The sequence below is a fragment of the Bos grunniens genome, chromosome X (assembly GCF_055505025.1).
Source record: "Bos grunniens cultivar Pamir isolate PY7600 chromosome X, Bosgru_T2T1.0, whole genome shotgun sequence".
NCBI lineage: Eukaryota > Metazoa > Chordata > Mammalia > Artiodactyla > Bovidae > Bos > Bos grunniens.
Genome location: NC_141194.1, coordinates 27,427,687 through 27,446,570, shown reverse-complemented (window position 1 = coordinate 27,446,570; position 18,884 = coordinate 27,427,687). Strand labels below are relative to the sequence as shown.

The 18,884-nt window shown below is 39.0% G+C and overlaps 1 long non-coding RNA gene across 2 annotated transcripts in view; it reads right to left on the bottom strand.

Moving 5' to 3' along the window:
- Positions 1–4,100: 4,100 nt before the first annotated feature.
- LOC147340014 (uncharacterized) overlaps positions 4,101–18,884 on the bottom strand; it is a 37,036-nt gene continuing 22,252 nt past the window's right edge. Inside the window, exons 3-4 of one of the 2 annotated variants that reach the window (XR_015159447.1) lie at positions 9,663–9,693; positions 4,101–5,824 (exon numbers count right to left, since the gene is read on the bottom strand). This is a non-coding gene — a long non-coding RNA (uncharacterized LOC147340014). The remainder of the gene's footprint in view (positions 5,825–9,662; positions 9,694–18,884) is intronic. The other variant, XR_015159446.1, reaches the window with a different exon arrangement.

Here is an 18,884-nt window from a genome sequence, read left to right as displayed (position 1 = left end):
AATCAAACAAAGAAACTTTTAAAAATTGCCCTAAAGGGGCATGTGTAAAAGAGGTAATTAACTTTCTTTAAACTATAAATGAAAACCCTTGTGGCAGAAGATGGCTATTAAATCTACCACGTAAATTCTCTATCCTCAACATTTCAGCATTCATTTTTTTTTCTTGGAATTTCACTGCCACTTCTTTGGATCCCACCTTTCACATATAGCTACATGTATTCCTTACGTTGATCTTATTCCATCCTGCATACCACTACTATTTTGATCTTAAGTGTGAATGTGATCATGTCCATCTACTGCCTAAAATCTTCTTCTGTAGGTCTCTGTAGCTTTCAAAATAAAGCCAGAAGCCTCAGTTTAGTACACAATCATGTTCATGACATGTCTCCTACCTCCTTTTCTTGGCTCAGCTCCCACTAACCCTGCCTTTCTCACTCTCTAAACATAAAAAGATAATCCATCCATTCATTGAATATATATAAATATATATGTTCATTAAGTACACTGAACACATACTGTGTGCCAGGCATTGTGCTAGGTACAGTTTAAAAACAGTACCCATCATTTAAGACTATTGTCTCATGGTTTTGAGTTTGAAATGACTCAGCTCAGTAGCTTTTATTCTGAGTTTCTCACGTGGTTTCAGTGATTTCAATCCCCAAGTTTTTGTACCATCTCAAAGGCTTCCTAATTGATGTGTCTGGGCTGGGAAGTCGTTGGCAGCTGGAAGCTGGAGCAGTTGGTGTTCCTTAGCCATCTCGGCCATCTTTGTGTGTTTGCTTCAGCATAGCAGCTTTGAATAGGCTAGACTTCTTCTATGGTGGCCCAGGACTTCAAAGGCACATTTTTAAGACAGAAGTGGAGGAAGTCATATCGTCTTTTATGACCTAGCCTTGCCAGTCACATGGTGTCACAGCTACTATACTTTATTAATGAGGCAATTCCCCGGGCTGATCATGGCATCCGGTCCCATCACTTCATGGCAAATAGATGGGGAAACAGTGGAAACAGTGTCAGACTTTATTTTTGGGGGCTCCAAAATCACTGCAGATGGTGAATGCAGCCATGAAATTAAAAGATGCTTAGTCCTTGGAAGGAAAGTTATGACCAATCCAGATAGTATATTCAAAAGCAGAGACATTACTTTGCCAACAAAGGTCCGTCTAGTCAAGGCTATGGTTTTTCCTGTGGTCATGTATGGATGTGAGGGTTGGACTGTGAAGAAGGCTGAGCGCCAAAGAATTGATGCTTTTGAACTGTGGTGTTGGACAAGACTCCTGAGAGTCCCTTGGACTGCAAGGAGATCCAACCAGTCCATTCTGAAGGAGATCAGCCCTGGGATTTCTTTGGAAGGAATGATGCTAAAGCTGAAACTCCAGTACTTTGGCCACCTCATGCGAAGATTTGACTCATCGGAAAAGACTCTGATGCTGGGAGGGATTGGGGGCAGGAGGAGAAGGGGACGACAGAGGATGAGATGGCTGGATGGCATCACTGACTCGATGGACGTGAGTCTGGGTGAACTCCGGGAGTTGGTGATGGACAGGGAGGCCTGGTGTGCTGTGATTCATGGGGTCGCAAAGAGTCGGACACGACTGAGCAACTGAACTGAACTGAACTGAACCCAGGTTCAGGGGAAAGGGATACAGACCCAACCTCTTGATGGAGGAGTGGTAAGGTTCTGGAAAGTGTGTAGGACTGGAAACATTGTTGCCGATATTTTGAAAAACACAATCTGCCACAGAAATCTTTTCAGAAGAAGTATCTTGGTTCTTCACACTCCTATGCTTTCATAAATGCTGTTTACACTTCCTGAAGTGTCTTTGCCTCTTTTTGATTAACTTAGTAATACTCATTTTGTAAAACTTATCTCCAGTTTCTCTGCTTTGAGAAGAAAATTTCTTGGACCACTACCTGTCATGTCATACCCACTGTCACCCCAATGCTTCTTCTCATATCCTGCTCCATTTGCAAGCCATGGATAATCCTAGCCTTCTTTTCACAATATATTGTGGTAGATGATCTCTTAACTCCATAACTGAATCCAAAATTCTTAAAGATATAAATCTGTTTAATTTTCCATTCTCGGGAGATTATTTAGTAAAGTACTTAAATGAGTTAATGGAAGGCAAATCAAATTGTCAAGAATATAGCTTAGAAATATTTGTTAAACTTTTTGCTAGGATTTTAGGTATTCTACATAGGCCCTGGTGGCTCAGACAGTAAAGCATCTACCTACACTGTGGGAGACCAGGGTTCGAGCCCTGGGTGGGGAAGATCCTCTGGAGAAAGAAATGGCAACCCACTCCAGTACTCTTGCCTGGAAAATCACACGGACTGAGGAGCCTGGTAGGCTACAGTCCATGGGATCACAAAGAGTCGGACACGACTGAGTGACTTCACCTCACTTCAGATAGGAAGTGAGCATGACAAATACAAAGGAAAGAAACAGGGAGGCAGAAATCTAATTTCTACATAAAAATCACATGTACTAAGTTGTGAGAGGATCACTTCCCATCAAATCTATGGCTAGGGCAAATGAGCATGTTAAGTGTTATACATTTTCTAGCCAAAAGAACAAGAAAACAAAGTTTAGTGGATTTTTACTCAGGCAGTTCATGTACATTCATATCAAAGACAAGCATAGATATTACCTCTATTTTGCAGGTAAGGAAACTAAGACTTGAGCATACAAGTAATTATTCTAAAGCACGGCACTCAATTATTATTGCTATTCTAGTTGTAAATGACAGAACCAGGATACAAACTATCTGTTTGACTGCAAAATTTATTCTTTCTCTCATATTATTCTCTGAGTAAGTTTCCATAGCTCTTAATTTCTAGTCTCAAATGAAGCTGGATCTCCATGATGGCAAATTTCCACTTATTTGTGGATGTCCTTTTAGAACTTAATTTTTCAAGAAAGCAGATGCCATAGAGGTACAGACCATAAGGGTCTACCTCTTCTGTTTTTGTTCTTTTGTCTATGACTCTTCTTTTAGATTTTTAAGTGCTAGAATAGAAGAAAAAAAGACCTAGGTAGAGATACTGAGAAAGATTCTATGACCTTAATTACAGATGAAGGACTCTGACAATGTAAGTAGATAAACAATTCCACTTTTCATCTTAAGTGTTACCAGAGGCATTCTGGTGTAGTCTCAATATCTTTTAACCATTTCTAATATCTCATATTTTTCAACTGGAATAGTAGTAATAACGTATCATCTTGGGTTTGCCTGACTCCTTTAAGGTAACACTACTAGATAAATAACTTTTACGCAGAAAATGTTACAGAATATGTAGGATGTAGCTCCCTCCTGTATGTGTCACTCAGTTATCTTCTCCAACTTTTACTCTTCCTAAAATCTGCAAGATTAGACCATAAAACAATTCAAGAGTGGAATGATTCAAGTTATTTTATAATGGTTATAATCAAAACACTACAGGAATTTCCCTGGCGGTTCAGCCGTTAAGACTCCAGGCTTCCAATGCAGGGGATGTGGGATCGATCCCTGGTTGGGGAACTAATATCCTAAATGCTGTGTGGTACGTACACCCCATCCCCCTAAAAAAAAAAAAAAAACAACAAAACAGTAACTAACCAATCCAACCTGATGTCTTTAAAACATTAACAATGCTTATTAATAATGTCTTCATTTAGAAAAAAATGTAGAAAAGGAAATATCCTTTAAGCTTTTTCTCTTTATTGGCTAACACATAAGAAATTTTAAAATTTTTAGATATTTATACAGGTCAAATCTAACTAGCCACATATAGTTGATGCAAAAGATCATATTATTTTTAAGTTGAAAAACATTTATATTGTTAACAATTTAGGGTAATCCTTGTAGCTTCTTCTAAGCACTAACAAAGCTATTTGAGAATAAGTCCATTAAACCCCTTTCATCTTGCTATACTACTGTTTTTTTTTTTGTGAAGAGATTATACTTGGCAGATTCCCATAGGAATAAATTATTTCAAGACCAAGAGATCTCGTAACTCCTCAGCATACCCGGCACCCTAATTTGGGGAAGGATAGTAACTATATTTCAAAATTGTTGAGAGAATATGAGATTTGACTTTTAAAAATCAGAATCATACTTAATAGAAGACTTTTGGTTATTATTCCATTGATAACAAAGGATCTTTTAAAATAAGAATAAACACTTCCTATTTTTTTTTGTTTGTTTTTGAGTTCAGATTGTATTGTTCTGAATTTTCCTGAATCGGGATCTAGCCATTCTTTTTCAAACAGCACCAATGTCTTTTGTTTTTAAACAGTATGAAGAATTCAGCTTGTCTCATGAATAAAACAACTGCCTGAATTTCTCTCGTATCGTGAGTTTCTATTTACTTTTTTTGTTGAAGACAACCATGAAATCAATGAACTAATTACCCTTCCAATACCCTTGCCTCTGAATTCTGTTCCACAAATGCAGCTACATGGAACAACCAGTCAATGAACTGCTTACTGTTGAATGCCACACCTCTTAGCTACTTGATCATAATTCAATGTCTATTAAAATAAAAAGAAGTGTTTTGTGGTTGAAAACATGATTCTTCACTCTGTTGTTTGAATTCTGTTATCATATTTACATATTAAGCTCCCTTCAGGTGACTTTTCAGTTATTTAAAAATACATAAAATTATTGAGAAATACCAATTAAGCTGAGTGTCTAGTAAAGACTTATTTGGATGTAGTCCCAGATAATGTCCTTGGCTAATGGGACGAAAGAAAATGAAACAACATGATTTCTAGCAAATTTGATTTGGTCTTGTAACATGCTGTCAGTTGAAACTACTCTAGCTATATGGCAACCCAAAGCTAATGCCAGTATTCAAAATGCATACAGAAGTGTACGTGTGTGTGTATCAGGAGATGCATAGAAAATTAAATTTTGGATACAGAAACTTTTTTGACCAAAAATATTTATCTATAGAAAACAATGACTCAAAAAAATAGTACAGTTATCACACCTAAGCAAAATGATCTATTCTGTTACTATTAACAGCTTACGTGGGATTCAAGTCAGAAACTTCTAACAGTAGTTGTCTTTGAGAAAGGTGGACATTCTTTTAAGTAACATTTTTACTATTTGAAATTGTATACAATATTTATGTATTGCTTTTTAACAAATTTTAAACCTAAGTTGAAAGTAGTATCTTTTAAAACATTTTTAAAACATAATTTTAAGATTAATTTTTTGTTATAATAACTATTCTTTTAAAAATGAAGCTTTGACGTGTTCTGAGAAAAAGTGGTTAGATCTAAATCCATCTACAGGATGTCAAATTGAAATGGGTCTGCCAGGATGCTTTGGCTCAAGGATCAGTTTATTCACGGAGAGGAAATTATGTACATACAAACTTCAGTTTGGGGGGTTTTCCATAGCTCATGGAATCAAACTGAGATGATCTGGAATCCGTGAACAACTAGCAAGAAAGCGTTCTCAATATGTTTTTGAGTGCCTGCATAACTAATTTTAGAATATTTTCCGGGTTTTGAGTCTTCTCATATGGTACAAACATGAAGGAGAAGTTGGCAGCTCAGAAGGAATAGGGCCTAAGACAGAAGCTTTAGAGAGCACCAGCAACAACAGAGAGAAGCTGAAAGGGGAGGAGCAAGATGACTGAGACATCTGACCAAGACTGAACAAGAGAAGTCTGCTGTGAACTGCCTTCTTTCTCTTTCCAAAGACATCTTCTATTTGTATCCATGATTCATGTCTCCTTTTAGTTTCAGAAGAAGACTTATCCCCTTCTGGCTCTTGAGAATTCTTGGTCCTATGCACTCTTCTCGTCTTCTTCATCAACAACTTGCCTTCTGCAATGAATACACTGCATTATGAGATTTACCCTCAGAGTGTCTTTAATATGTCAGTGGCCCCAATGTTTACCTTTCTTGTGGTTCACACCTTGGGCTGTGCCTACCCACACTGACTCTTGACCACAGTCCTCGCTCAGCTCAATGTGGCAATATTATGCAAACAGAAACTTGAAAAGGTTTCAATATTAGAATTTGCCCTCTGTTGCTACCCTTAGGAAGCATTGCAACCACACTTTATTTCAAAGACAGCTATCAAGAAATCTAGGGATTTAGTCTTAATCCTGCCAGTATCTCCTACATCAATGAGAAAGCAAGTCACCTTTCTTTAAGAGCCTATGTAGTCATCCTTTACTCTGATCCAAAATTGTCTTTAATCTGACTCCAGTCCTTTGCCAACTCAGTTTTTGTTTAATGCCTTGTCCATCTGTATCTGTCCTCTTCTAAGTGGAAAGAAAGTGAAGTCACTCAGTCGTGTCTGACTCTTTGCGATCCTGTGGACTGTAGCCTACCAGGCTCCTCCGTCCATGGGATTCTCCAGACAAGAATACTGGAGTGGGTTGCCATTTCCTTCTCCAGGGGATCTTCCCGACCCAGGGATCGAACCTGGGTCTCCAGCATTGGAGGCAGTCACTTTAACCTCTGAGCCACCAGGGAAGCCCTAACTGAACTCTTAAAGGTCAATGTCTTTGCCAAATCAAGTAAGTGTATCAAATTTATTCACTTTAAATTCTCTGGTTTATTTGACACAATTAGCCATTCTTTTATTTTCATTTATCTCTTTTACTCCTGCACCTGTTTCAAAAAATTACTACCTTCATTTTTGTACTTCTCTAATTCTCTAGTTTTTTAATGGAGTTATGTAGAATTCAAATAAGTTTATATATTATTGGTTATACTGGGAAGCAAAGGCATACATACATGATTTAGGGGTGCCATGATGTTGTTGTTTAGTTGCTAAGTCATGTCCAACTCTTTTGAGACCTCATGGACTGTAGCCCACCAGGCTCCTCTACCCATGGAATTTCCTAGGCAAGAATACTGGAGTGGGTTACCATTTCCTTCTGCAAGGGATCTTCCCAATCCAGGGATCAAACCTGCATCTCCTGCACTGGCAGGCAGGTTTATTTTTTTTCTTTTTAAACCACTGAGCCACCTGGGAATTCCAGGGGTATCCATACTTTTACTCAATCAAATGGTCTGTAAGCTAAAACAGATTTGCTACTTCATTCATTTACCTGAGAATATTCGATATGCCAGGCTCTGTACTAGACACTGAGGAAAGGACAATGATTAAAACAGATACAATCTCTGACCTCATGAAAGTTAATTCTATCTGGAAAAGCAGAAAATAAAAACAAATTATATGTCATATTTTCTGACAGAGGAAAGAGCTGTGAAGAAAAAAAGTGAAGCAACTAGGAGATAGAGTGGAAAAAAACAGTATTTTACATAGGTTGGTCAAGCAGTTTTCCATGGGATACTGAGATTTGAACAGAAGCCTGGATAAGGTGAGAAAGTTATCCACATGGATATTGGGGAAGTGAGCATTTCTGGAAAGAATGTTGAGGTTCACTGTTGAGGTAGAAACATGATTTGTGCCCATAAACAATACTTATGAGTCATTATGGCTGATGAGAGCAAATAAGAGGTGAGTATTTGGGAAGTGTAACAGAGAAGTTCGCAAGAGATGGGTTAGGGAGGCCTCATAGTCCATGGTTAGACCCTCAAGGGCACCAAGACAGTTTCCCTTTCTTCTTGGAAATTCTTTACAGGAATCTTGTCAGCCTATCTTAGTTGAATGAGACTAGATTTCACACATTTGGGTAACTATTGTGAGAGGTTCAGTAAGTTCCAGTTGTAGAGCCTTGAGCAAATTGTTTTACCTTTCTGAGTTCTATTTTTCTGATCTTTACATCTGGTATTCAATGACCCAGCTGATGGAATTTTAAAGTTAATATAGTATATGAATGCACCTACCTTGGTGCTAGCACGAAGTAGATGCTCAATAACTGCTAATTTTCATGCCTTTTTACATACCTTCTCTAAAAAATGTATATCTTTTCATGACTTCAACTCCTACCTCTATTGATTGATTCTCAGATCTGTCCCTCAGGTTCTATCATTCATTTTTCAATAGTGTGTTTTCTTTCATCATTTTCACATGCCTACCTAGATGTTCTAGTAACACCTCAAACTAAAAGATCACCTTTCCCCTAAAACTGTGATCAAAATCTCAAATTGCTCCAGAGTAACGAAATGAATAAAAAGACTTGATCTGCTGGAAACCATTCAGTGTCAGCTCCCTGATCATAATATGCCCAGCCCTGTAGATCTTTACCCACCACACGTGCACAGTACTCACCTACCGGCTCAAGGGAACCCCTGGGAAGTCTATAGTGCTCTTTCTCTGTATAACTCCTTTCTGACACTCTGCTCTGAAATTCTAGCTACATCAGTCTCCCGAAACCGTTCCTGAACTTAAAGAAATCACCATGATCTGCTTGGGTTTTCCCTCTAGGCATCATATCCCAGAAAGTGCCTCCTGAAAGAAAGGTGAGATAATCCCAGGGCTCACTGCATTTGTTTCCCTTCTCTTGGGGATCTCTGTAACTCAATGTCTGATATCCAATGTCTGAAACCTGCTGTTTCATATATTTTGTGCCATATTCTAGTTGTTTACAGCAGGAGGGCAAGTTTGTTCCTAGTGCTGACTTAAAAAAATACACAATGTGAAAGCTGTGAGTTAAGTTTTACTTGGGGCAAAATGAGGACTATAGCTTTGGAGACGGCATTTCAGATAGCTGTGAGAAACTTCTCCCAAGAGATAGGGGGAAGGTCAGTATATATGTGATTTTGGTGAAGTGCAATTACATACAATGAAACACATATTTTTTACATAAGATTGCTGCTAGTCACAAGGAACAGACGTCACCATGAAGGAATTTAGTGCTTTTCTAGATCTGAGGAGATGCAAGAATTGGGCTCATAAAATTAACTCTGGAAAATATCTAACTCTCCAAAGACCTGTTCTGCCAGCTTTCCCCAAGCACAGAGTGCCTGGTTCCTGATCTCTACCCTGAACTCCTTTCAGGGGGTGGTGAAGGTCAGCAACTGCAGCAGCACCTGATTTAACCCTTATAGAGGTAGATGGTAAGTGCCAATTTGTACTTGACTCCAGTAACTTCACAAAAATAGAAGCCCATTGCTACTTATTTAGCAATATACCCACCTATATACTTATATACCCACTGCAGTATACAGAATACTCAAACATTTCACATATGGATTTCTTACACAGTTCTTCAGAGAAAAATGATGTGTTTGGAGATAGGACCTCAGGAGGAGCAATTTGTTCCAGCCTGAGGCCACATTTACTGAGACTATACATTCTGTTTTGCATGTCTCATCTTTATGGCCAGGTCTTCTTCATCCAGCACTGGGTCATTCCTGAACCAGGTTCATTTTGACTGACAGGCAGCAAGCCAAATGCTGAGTTGCCAAAAACTGGCAAGGCAGCCAAGTGAGGAGACTGGGATGCCTCACACCCACCTTCCCAAAGCAGGAGCTGGAGGACTGGGGATAACAAATGAAGAAGCAGAGTAGTCTGGGGCGTGGGGAACCTGGGGAGAGGCGATTGGAAAAAAAAAAGGTGCAGGTAAACACTATTCTGTGCAGGCGTAACTAAACTTCAGGCCTCTACATGTTCCAAAATGGAGGTTTTAACACACTCTAGGGATGAAGCTTTCAGCACTCTGATGTCAAAAGGTTGACAAGGGGACACTCATGCGTGCCTAGTTAGAGGGTCGGTAATCCCATCCAGTCTTAAGCAGCTTACCTCAAGTGAGACACAACTGACTCCCAAGTTCCTGGAAAAAAAAATTCCGGCAAACTTACTGTTTATGTCAGTGGTCCACGATCTTTTTGGCACCAGGGACCGGCTTCATGGAAGACAATTTTTTCATGGACATGGGGGCAGGGTGGTTTCTGGATTATTCAAACCCATTGCATTTATTGTGTACTTTATTTCTATTATTATTATATAAGCTCTACCTCAGATCATCAAGCATTAGATCCTAGAGGTTGGGGACCCCGGGTTTATGCTACGTGCCACTTACAGGATATGCGAGGCCTTTGTAGCAACAATTATGACTTTTATTAGTGAAGGCAGCTGACATTGATTTGACTAATTACCACAGTTGCAGGGGTACACAGAAGATGCATAGAAGATATTCAAAAAGATAAGTCTCCACTTCTTTGTTCTCTCTTAATTTCTTCCTTTGGGCCTATGAATAAGCAACTGCCACTATATAATTTCTCCACTTTTGAAAGTCCACATCATTTATGTTATTTCATTCATTTCCTTGTATTTCTCATGGCATAACTATTAAAAGAGGTCTAATTTTTCTATTAATGTGGCTAAAGCTTATTCAAGCCTTACCTATCATTTTGAAAGGTATGTTTGATTTTTTAAAAATTCCTATAAAACTCTAGTTACCCAACTCTATTTACCTGTAAGACCAAGAATGCAACTCCACTAAGGGACAGTTTTAAGTCTTGGGGAAGAAAGAAAAACATGAGGAGTGTCAGAGCCATATTTCATATTCACAGTATCTACTTGCCTGCATCTTTAAAATTAGTTTATTCCTTTCACACTGTTGTATATAGCCCAATGCTTGATAAATATGTTTCAAAAGCTTATTTCTCTTATTATTCTTCAGGTCTTAAATAAAGGTCTTATGAAGGGGGCGGGGGCGGGTGGAAATGTGCCTGTAGTAGCCTTAGGTGGTGATTTTCACGTTGTTCAGAGTCCTGATATTTAGAGTCCTTTCAAATTCCAAATTGAGACATAGTCATCATGAACAATAGCTCAGAAGAAACCTCTCTACTGCTAATGCAATTGTTAAGTGTATTGTTTTGAAAATGAAGACTTATGATTTGCAGAAGTTCTCCCATCTGCACTCATGCCACTTTTGAATTGCTTAAAATAACAGAAAAATGATAGCATGAATCTTTTGTATGTGAAGCCATTCTTTTCCTTTCTGGAATGCAATATGTGTATCTTCTTATTCACACTGAAGTGCCTCATTCAAAACACAGAGGCAATTGTACAATAATTCTCACTCGGGATGAGGTTTCGTACAATTGAATAATATCTCAACTTCTCAGTGTGAAGTTAATTTATGTAATTTGTTACACTTTAGGATAAAATAATATAAGCACATATCTACCATATGAACATTCTTTTTTAAAAAACAAACTTTTAATCCTTGTTAGAACAATGTCCAATCACTTTAATTCACAGGGATACATATGCTTTCATTGCGGCTCCATTAGTGCAGACAGTGGCTTCCTGCAGGGCAATACAGGAAAGAGAGATCAATTGTGTCCTTTTATCCTCAAAAATTTCAGAGACTTTAAATTTTTTTCAGACTTTTTATAGACATATAAGTAAGAGAAAAGAAATAAAGATAAACTCAAAGGCAAATAAGATATTTAATACTCCCACATTTTAATCTCTTTCTATAATTTGTAAATACTTTGGATCAAGGAAGATGACTTGTTTTTTGATTTAGCCAGAATAATTCTACACTGTCTTAGAAACTGGGCTATTCCCTATTGTGTTTGCTCTTGAAGTGTGGTATTTCACTAGATTAAATAATAGAACATACTTCATTTTAAAAGTTAGTCATAAAACCTTAATAAACAACCAACAATGTATACCTCACCCAGACAAGCGTGATTATCCATTTCTCATAAGACTTTGAAGATTATAGATTCATCTAAAAACTTCTTACAAACATTTATACAGCTAGTCTTTATTTTTTATGATTTATTTAGCATAATTTAAAATGTGACAATTTAATATTTTTAAAAAAGGAAACAACTTATCTCTCAATTCTCGCACATATATGTTCATCTTTGCCATTTTGCTTTCTGTAATCTTCTGGAAAGGTGAAAAACTAAGACATGAAATTAATACAGTTTTAAAGACTTAAGAAAGTCAAATACCATGAACTTAATATTATTCATTCTGGGCTTCTCAGGTGGCTCAGTGGTAAAGAATCCACCTGCCAATATAGGAGACATGGGTTCAATCCCTGATCTGGGCGGATCCCTCATGCCGCAGAGCAACTGGGCCCATGCACCACAACCATTGAGTTTGTGCTCTAGAGCCCAAGAGCTGCAAAAAGAGAAGCCACTGCAGAGAGAAGCCCACACACCAACATAAAGTAGCCCCTGCACTTGCTAACTAGACAAAGACTGCACGCAGCAACAAAGACTCAACACAACCAAAAATAAACAAATAAATAACATTACTCATTCCAAAATGACTGTTTTTTGAAAATAAACTATCTTTACTATGAGAGTGATTCTTTTAAAAACTGAACTTAGCAGTTGAGTTTTGTCTCATGCCGTTTATTCATATCTTTACTCAGACTGTAAGAACTCTTAAATAGTTTTTTCCTCACAGACTTCTTCCTGCATCCTCCAGATAATTCTATTATAATGCGTATCATATGTATTATAGGTAATTATTTGCTTAACTACTACTACTCTTCTAAGTGATGAACTTTCTGGAGTTAGGGAAAATGTCTTACTCATCATTGTAAAAAGGTCCTGAAACACAAAACCTTTCTTCTCACAGTAAATCATCCCAAGTATTAGTTAACTAAATGAATACGTAACAAAATCCATACACAATTATTGCTGCCTTTTTGATGCATTCTACAAACTGTCTTAACACTTGAAAGCAGCTCCATTCCTTCCTACTAGTCTTAGAAATTCTTTAACTGATTCTTTTGAAGTTTCCTTTGAAAAGTCCTTGCTAATATTTTTCCTGTAAAGACAGAAGTAAGTGAGAAAAGATGTCACCTTTCTGGAGCCCTGAAACCACTGATGGAAGGATTTGGCAATAGTTTATTACTTTTTTAGTCCATATTGTACCTTTCTATAAGCTGAGGAGATAAGAAGGTATACGAGAGAAAAACTATGCATCAGACCTGATTTTTAAAATTCCTTTTCTGAGTAAGATATATTATCATTACCCCTACCACAGGAGTATTAATCATGTTACTTGAGGAGTCATAAAGTCAATGTAATTATCTTGAAAGCCACTGCCTGCCATGGGGATATATATTATTCAGGGAGTTATATTCAGTTGGAAGCTAGGAGGCGAAGGTGGTAATACTCAGTCACCCCTAGCTTCCCACACACCTCCCATTCTCTTCTCTTTCCACCTTTTGACTCCACAGTGGGAATCAGAAATAGTCCAGGTGGAATGTGGGTTTTCAATAACAGTTTGCAAGAATTAACACACTCTCAATCCTGTCTACCAAAAAGACAACTCAGGGTTTCCCGTGGATTTTTAGCCATGTGTATTAGTTAACGCGCTCCAGACAAACAGAACCAATAGAATGTAGATGATTGATGGATGGATAGATGGATGGATAGATGGATAGATAGATAGGGATCTTCTTAAGGAATAGGCTCACATGAATACAGAAGCTGCCAAGTACAAAGCCTGCACTGTGAGTCATCAGGCTGGAGACCCAGGGAAGAATCCATGTTGCAGTTCAAGTCAGAACGCCATCTGCAGGCAGAATTACTTCTTGCTCAGGCTAGCTGAGCCTTTTGTTCTATTCAGGCCTTCAACTGATTGCATGAGACCCATCCACATTAGGATGAGTAAAATATTTTTGTCAAAGTCCATTTAAATGTTAATTTAAATGTTAATCTCATCTGGGAAAAAAATCACCTTCATGGAAATATCTAGAATAATGTTTGATCAAATATCTGGGTACTGTGTCCCAATCATGTTGACACATAAAATTAAACATCACACCAGGTAATATTTACCTGGGCCTTTGCCCTCTAACTCTTCTTCTGTACAGACCTGGGGATGTGAAATCACAGGCCAACATGCCACTGGTCTAAGCAGGCTTGATTGGATTGACAGGACTATACTAAGATGCCCTGGGTCTCCAGCTCTGTATTTTATAATTCTGCTCACTTTTTGTACCTATTGTACAAATTAAAATGCCATGTTGCTTCCTTCTCATACCTCCTTCCAGCTCCATTCTCCAAAACAGAATGATAAATAGTACAAAAGATAGTGAAGGACAAAGAAATTGGATTAAATAGCCTCTAAGATTGCTTAAGGAGGAGGCAATGGCACCCCACTCCAGTACTCTTGCCTGGAAAATCCCATGGACGCAGGAGCCTGGAAGGCTGCAGTCCATGGGGTCGCTGAGGGTCGGACACAACTGAGCGACTTCACTTTCACTTTTCACTTTCATGCACTGGAGAAGGAAATGGCAACCCACTCCAGTGTTCTTGCCTGGAGAATCCCAGGGACGGAGGAGCCTGGTGGGCTGCCATCTCTGGGGTCGCACAGAGTCGGACACGACTGAAGTGACTTAGCAGCAGAAAGATTGCTTAAGGGGCTTCCCTGGTGGTTCAGTGGTAAAGAATCCACCTGCCAGGAGACGCAGTTTTGATCCCTGGGTAGAGAAGATCCCCGGTAGGAAGAAATGGCAACCTACTCCAGTATTCTTGCCTGGAGAATCCCATGGACAGAGGAGCCTGTCAGGTTACAGTACATGGGGTTGCAAAAGAGTCAGACATGACTCAAAGACTCAGCGACAATAACAAAGATGCCTCAGAGCTCTAAAATTCTATGAGGAAGAGGGAAATTATAGGGCCAGGTTTATCTTTCTTCAAAGCCTGTGTTTGGAGGGATTAGTCCTTGTGATTGTGCCTGGAGAATAAGTGTGTTTGTAGATGGGGAGGGAGACAGGGTTGGGGAGAACCTAAATAGGGAGTAAAAAGATCTGTGGTTGCCAAAAGGTTCGGGAAGAAGGAAAGATGAATATAGCCCAGGGAACTCTACTCAGTGCTCTAAATGGTCACTTAAATAGGAAGGGAATCCCCAAAAGAGGGGATACATGTATACATATGACTGATTCACTTTGCTGTACAGCAGAAACTAACACAGCACTGTAAAGTAACTATACCCCAATAAAAACAAAAAAACAGATGAACAGATAGGTAATGAAGCTATTCATACTCCGTTGTGAATACATAATGGAGTATTACTCAGTTACGGTCATGAAATTCTCCCTTTCGCAGCAATGTGGATGGACATTGAGAATATTATGCTTAGTGAAATAAATCAGAGAAAGGCATTGGAGAAGGAAATGGCAAACCACTCCAGTATTCTTGCCTGGAGAACCCCAGGGACAGGGGAACCTGGTGGGCTGCCGTCTATGGGGTCGCACAGAGTCGGACACGACTGAAGCAACTTAGCAGCAGCAGCAGCAGCATTTGCACATCTGAGGTTATTGATATTTTTCCCAGCAATCTTGATTCCAGCTTGTGCTTCATCCAGCCCAGCGTTTCTCATGATGTACTCTGCATAGAAGTTAAATAAGCAGGGTGACAATATACAGCCTTGACATACTCCTTTTCCTATTTGGAACCAGTCTGTTGGTCCATGTCCAGTTCTAACTGTTGCTTCCTAACCTGCATACAGGTTTCTCAAGAGGCAGGTCAGGTGGTCTGGTATTCCCATCTCTTTCACAATTTTCCACAGTTTATTGTGATCCACACAGTCAAAGACTTTGGCATGGTCAATAAAGCAGAAATAGATGTTTTTCTGGAACTCTCTTCCTTTTTCCATGATCCAGCAGATGTTGGCAATTTGATCTCTGGTTCCTCTGCCTTTTCTAAAGCCAGCTTGAACATCTGGAAGTTCACGGTTCACGTATTGCTGAAGCCTGGCTTGGAGAATTTTAAGCATTACTTTACTAGTGTGTGAGATGAGTGCAATTGTATATGTGACAGAAGTCTGGTCCCTACCTTTATCAACCCCCTTGATCATGGTTCTTATTTATTTATTAATTTTTGATCATGGTTTTTTACTGGCTCGAATTTTGAGAGGGTTCCTCTTTGTATTGAACCAGAATCTGCCCTCTAAGATTCAATTCAGTGGCCTTCTGTCATTTGAGGCCAAAGTATTATATACCCCTAGATTATAACATTCATTTGTTTCTAAAACATCTTTCAATCTTTTATTTACACAAGGACATGTAAACTTCCTTCAGGTCATTTGTTTTCAAGGTTCTCCAAAATGCCCATCAGAATCACTTGGAATTAAAAAACTATACAGATTCTGAATCTTGGACCTATTGATCCATTATCTCCAGGAGACAGAGATAACTTAAACGTAACTTAAATGTTCCTTTGGCAAATCTGACATACACGTATCGTCTATGTGACAAAAACACTTTCAGTGAGCCATCTTTCTTTTTTCCATTCAGAGATCCCAACATTGCCAAATATCACTTTCACTGACACTGGTGCTTTAAAATTTGGCACTGCCAAATTGCAAACATATTATATTTTGCGGAGATACCAATTACTCCCAGTCTATGATCGCTTAACAGCTGATTGCAACATACAAGGCTTTGGCACCCAGATGTCATAGAGCTGGGTATGCTTCCTTGGCCACCAATCCTTTTAGTTACTGCATTTCTCTGCAGATAGATGCTGTGTCTGGCTGGCACCAGGCAGTGCACAGGTAGTTCCCACTGTGCTTTGGCAATATATGCAGGGTTCACAGTGAAATTAATTTTACTTCCCTACCATCACCCACTCATAATTCTTGCACTGTTGTTTCAATCAGCTGTCCCCTGCTCTTCTTGTCAATGGCAAGGGATAGTGGAAGCTAGGCAGTTAGCTGAAAGCCAAAGTGCAAGCTGATTTCACACTTGCAAACTGGAATCATGCTTTTCTTTTGCTAAGGAGGGAAGTGCTGTGGGCCACTCAGTCCTACTCTTGCTGCTCTGACAATCCATGAGGATTCTGACATTTTGGGCGTGATCTCCACCATCAAAAAATGACTGGAAACATAAGGGAACTGGCCCATGTCCTCTCCTCTTGTGGACTGTTTTTTATTTATGATTCATCACTGAACTATACCATCTTGTCACTTGCATCCTCACTCCTCATTGCCAAGAACAGCTTTAAAGGGCTAAATTTTTGTCCCTGCACACTCTTCTATTTCCCAGGAATATTCTTCATTTTAGCTACTGTAAGCTCCAAAATTTGCTTCTAAGTAATACCTTCATATTCTTTTCAACACGGATCCACATCTGAAAATCAATCTTTTCAATGTCTTCTCATTGGAACAATACTCACACCTGCAACATAATACACAGCTCTAGAAAACATCTCAAGATGATCCAGGGCCTGTCAAGTGGCATCTACAAGAAGCTACCTTATCCACTGGAACAATTAAAACTCACATACCAGCCCTCAGGTAAAGCACTTCTTAATACTGCCAAAATTAGTGGTCTTCTTAATAACTCAGCCTCTGAGAACAGTGAATCTTGAAACCACTGCTGTTGAAATGATTTGTTTTCCATTTTTGTTTTGAGACAGTTGTAATTTTCTGAGAGCCTGTCTTCAGTCAAACACTAATTCCAGCTGCCTCAGTTTTAATTTGTGCTTTCTCTGGGAATTTCAGAAATTTCTGATGCCTCCTTTAAGTTGCTCCAGATTGGTTTTGATTTTTAAATGCCCTTTTGTTCCAAAATCTTCATTCTCAGGCTCAAGTTTTTGTTCTCTCCTAGCAAACTCTTTCTTTCACAGCTCAAACTATTCAGGTCCCTAAAGCAGTTAGTGCCATCTTTCACATATGTAGGTGTTTTATAAACAGTCACTTGTTTGTTCATTCATTCACTCATTCGTTTAGCAAATATTTATTGAGTTCCAGCTATGGCTAGGCATAGTTTCAGGTTTTGGGATTTCACTAGTGAATAAACTATGGTGGGAGAAACAAAGCTGTAAATATGTATGTATCAAATTTTTGTAAGAGTTATTGAGAAAAATAAAGCAGGATAAGAGGGCCCAAGATCAGCTGTTGTGGACAGGCTGGTCTAGGAAATCCTTCACAAATGAGGTGGCAGTTGAACAAAAACCTGAAGAAAGAAGGAGGTGTGTAAATTTCTGGGGAAGTGTTCCAGATAGAGGGAAAAGTAAATGCCAAGGTTCTAAGGGAGCATGTCTAGAGAACGAATGAATGAATGGATGGATCAGTAGATGAATGGATATTGAGTGCTGAATATATTAAGGAAGAGAAACTGTTGGGGACAGATCCTCAAGTGATCCCAGTGTTGGTATGAGTAATCTCCTCCCTTGAGTGTAGGCAGACCCAGACCCTTTAAGTTGCTGCTAATAAATAGAATATGGCAAAGGTGAAGACTTCCCTGGCAGACTAGTGATTAAAATTCCACTGCAGGGGGCACGGGTTCAATCTCTGGTTGTGGAATTTAGATCCTAGAAGCCGTGTGGCATGGCCAAAAGAAAATGAAATATGGCAAAGGTAAAGGGTGTCACTTCTGTGGTTATATTATTTTTATATAAACATTTTCTTCCCATCTATCTTATCTAGCCATCCATCCATCTATCTCTGCTGCTAGCATGCACTAGAGATACCCTCCCACTGGGTTTGAAGAAGTGAGTTCCTGGAGAGTGCCATGTGGCAGGGCACTGCAGGTGGCCTCTAGAAACTAAGAACCACAGCCCTACAGTCACATGGAATTGAATTCTGCCAACAACCAGGTGAGCCAGGAAGAGGCTCCCAAGCTCCAGATGAGAACACAGTCTGGCCAACACCTTGATTGTAGGCTTGCAAGACTCTGAGTAAAGGATCCAGTTACATTCTGTCCAGATTCCTGACGCATGGAAACTGTGAGATTATATGTGTTTTAAGTGACTAAGTTCATAGTAATTTTTTATGTGCATAGAAAACTAACATAGAAAACAACTATCACAATGAAGCAAAGTAACGGGTACAAAATGCATGTTAATTACCTTACTCATCTTCTACTCCAAACTTAAAAGTAACCAAGGTATCATGTAGTTACTTTACAGTCTCCCCTATCCTCCACCCCCACCCCCACCCCCAACATCTAACCCTCACATCCAGGCTCATTCTCAATAGCTAGGATCACACTACTACATAACAAATTATGCCAAACCTTAGTGGCCAGAA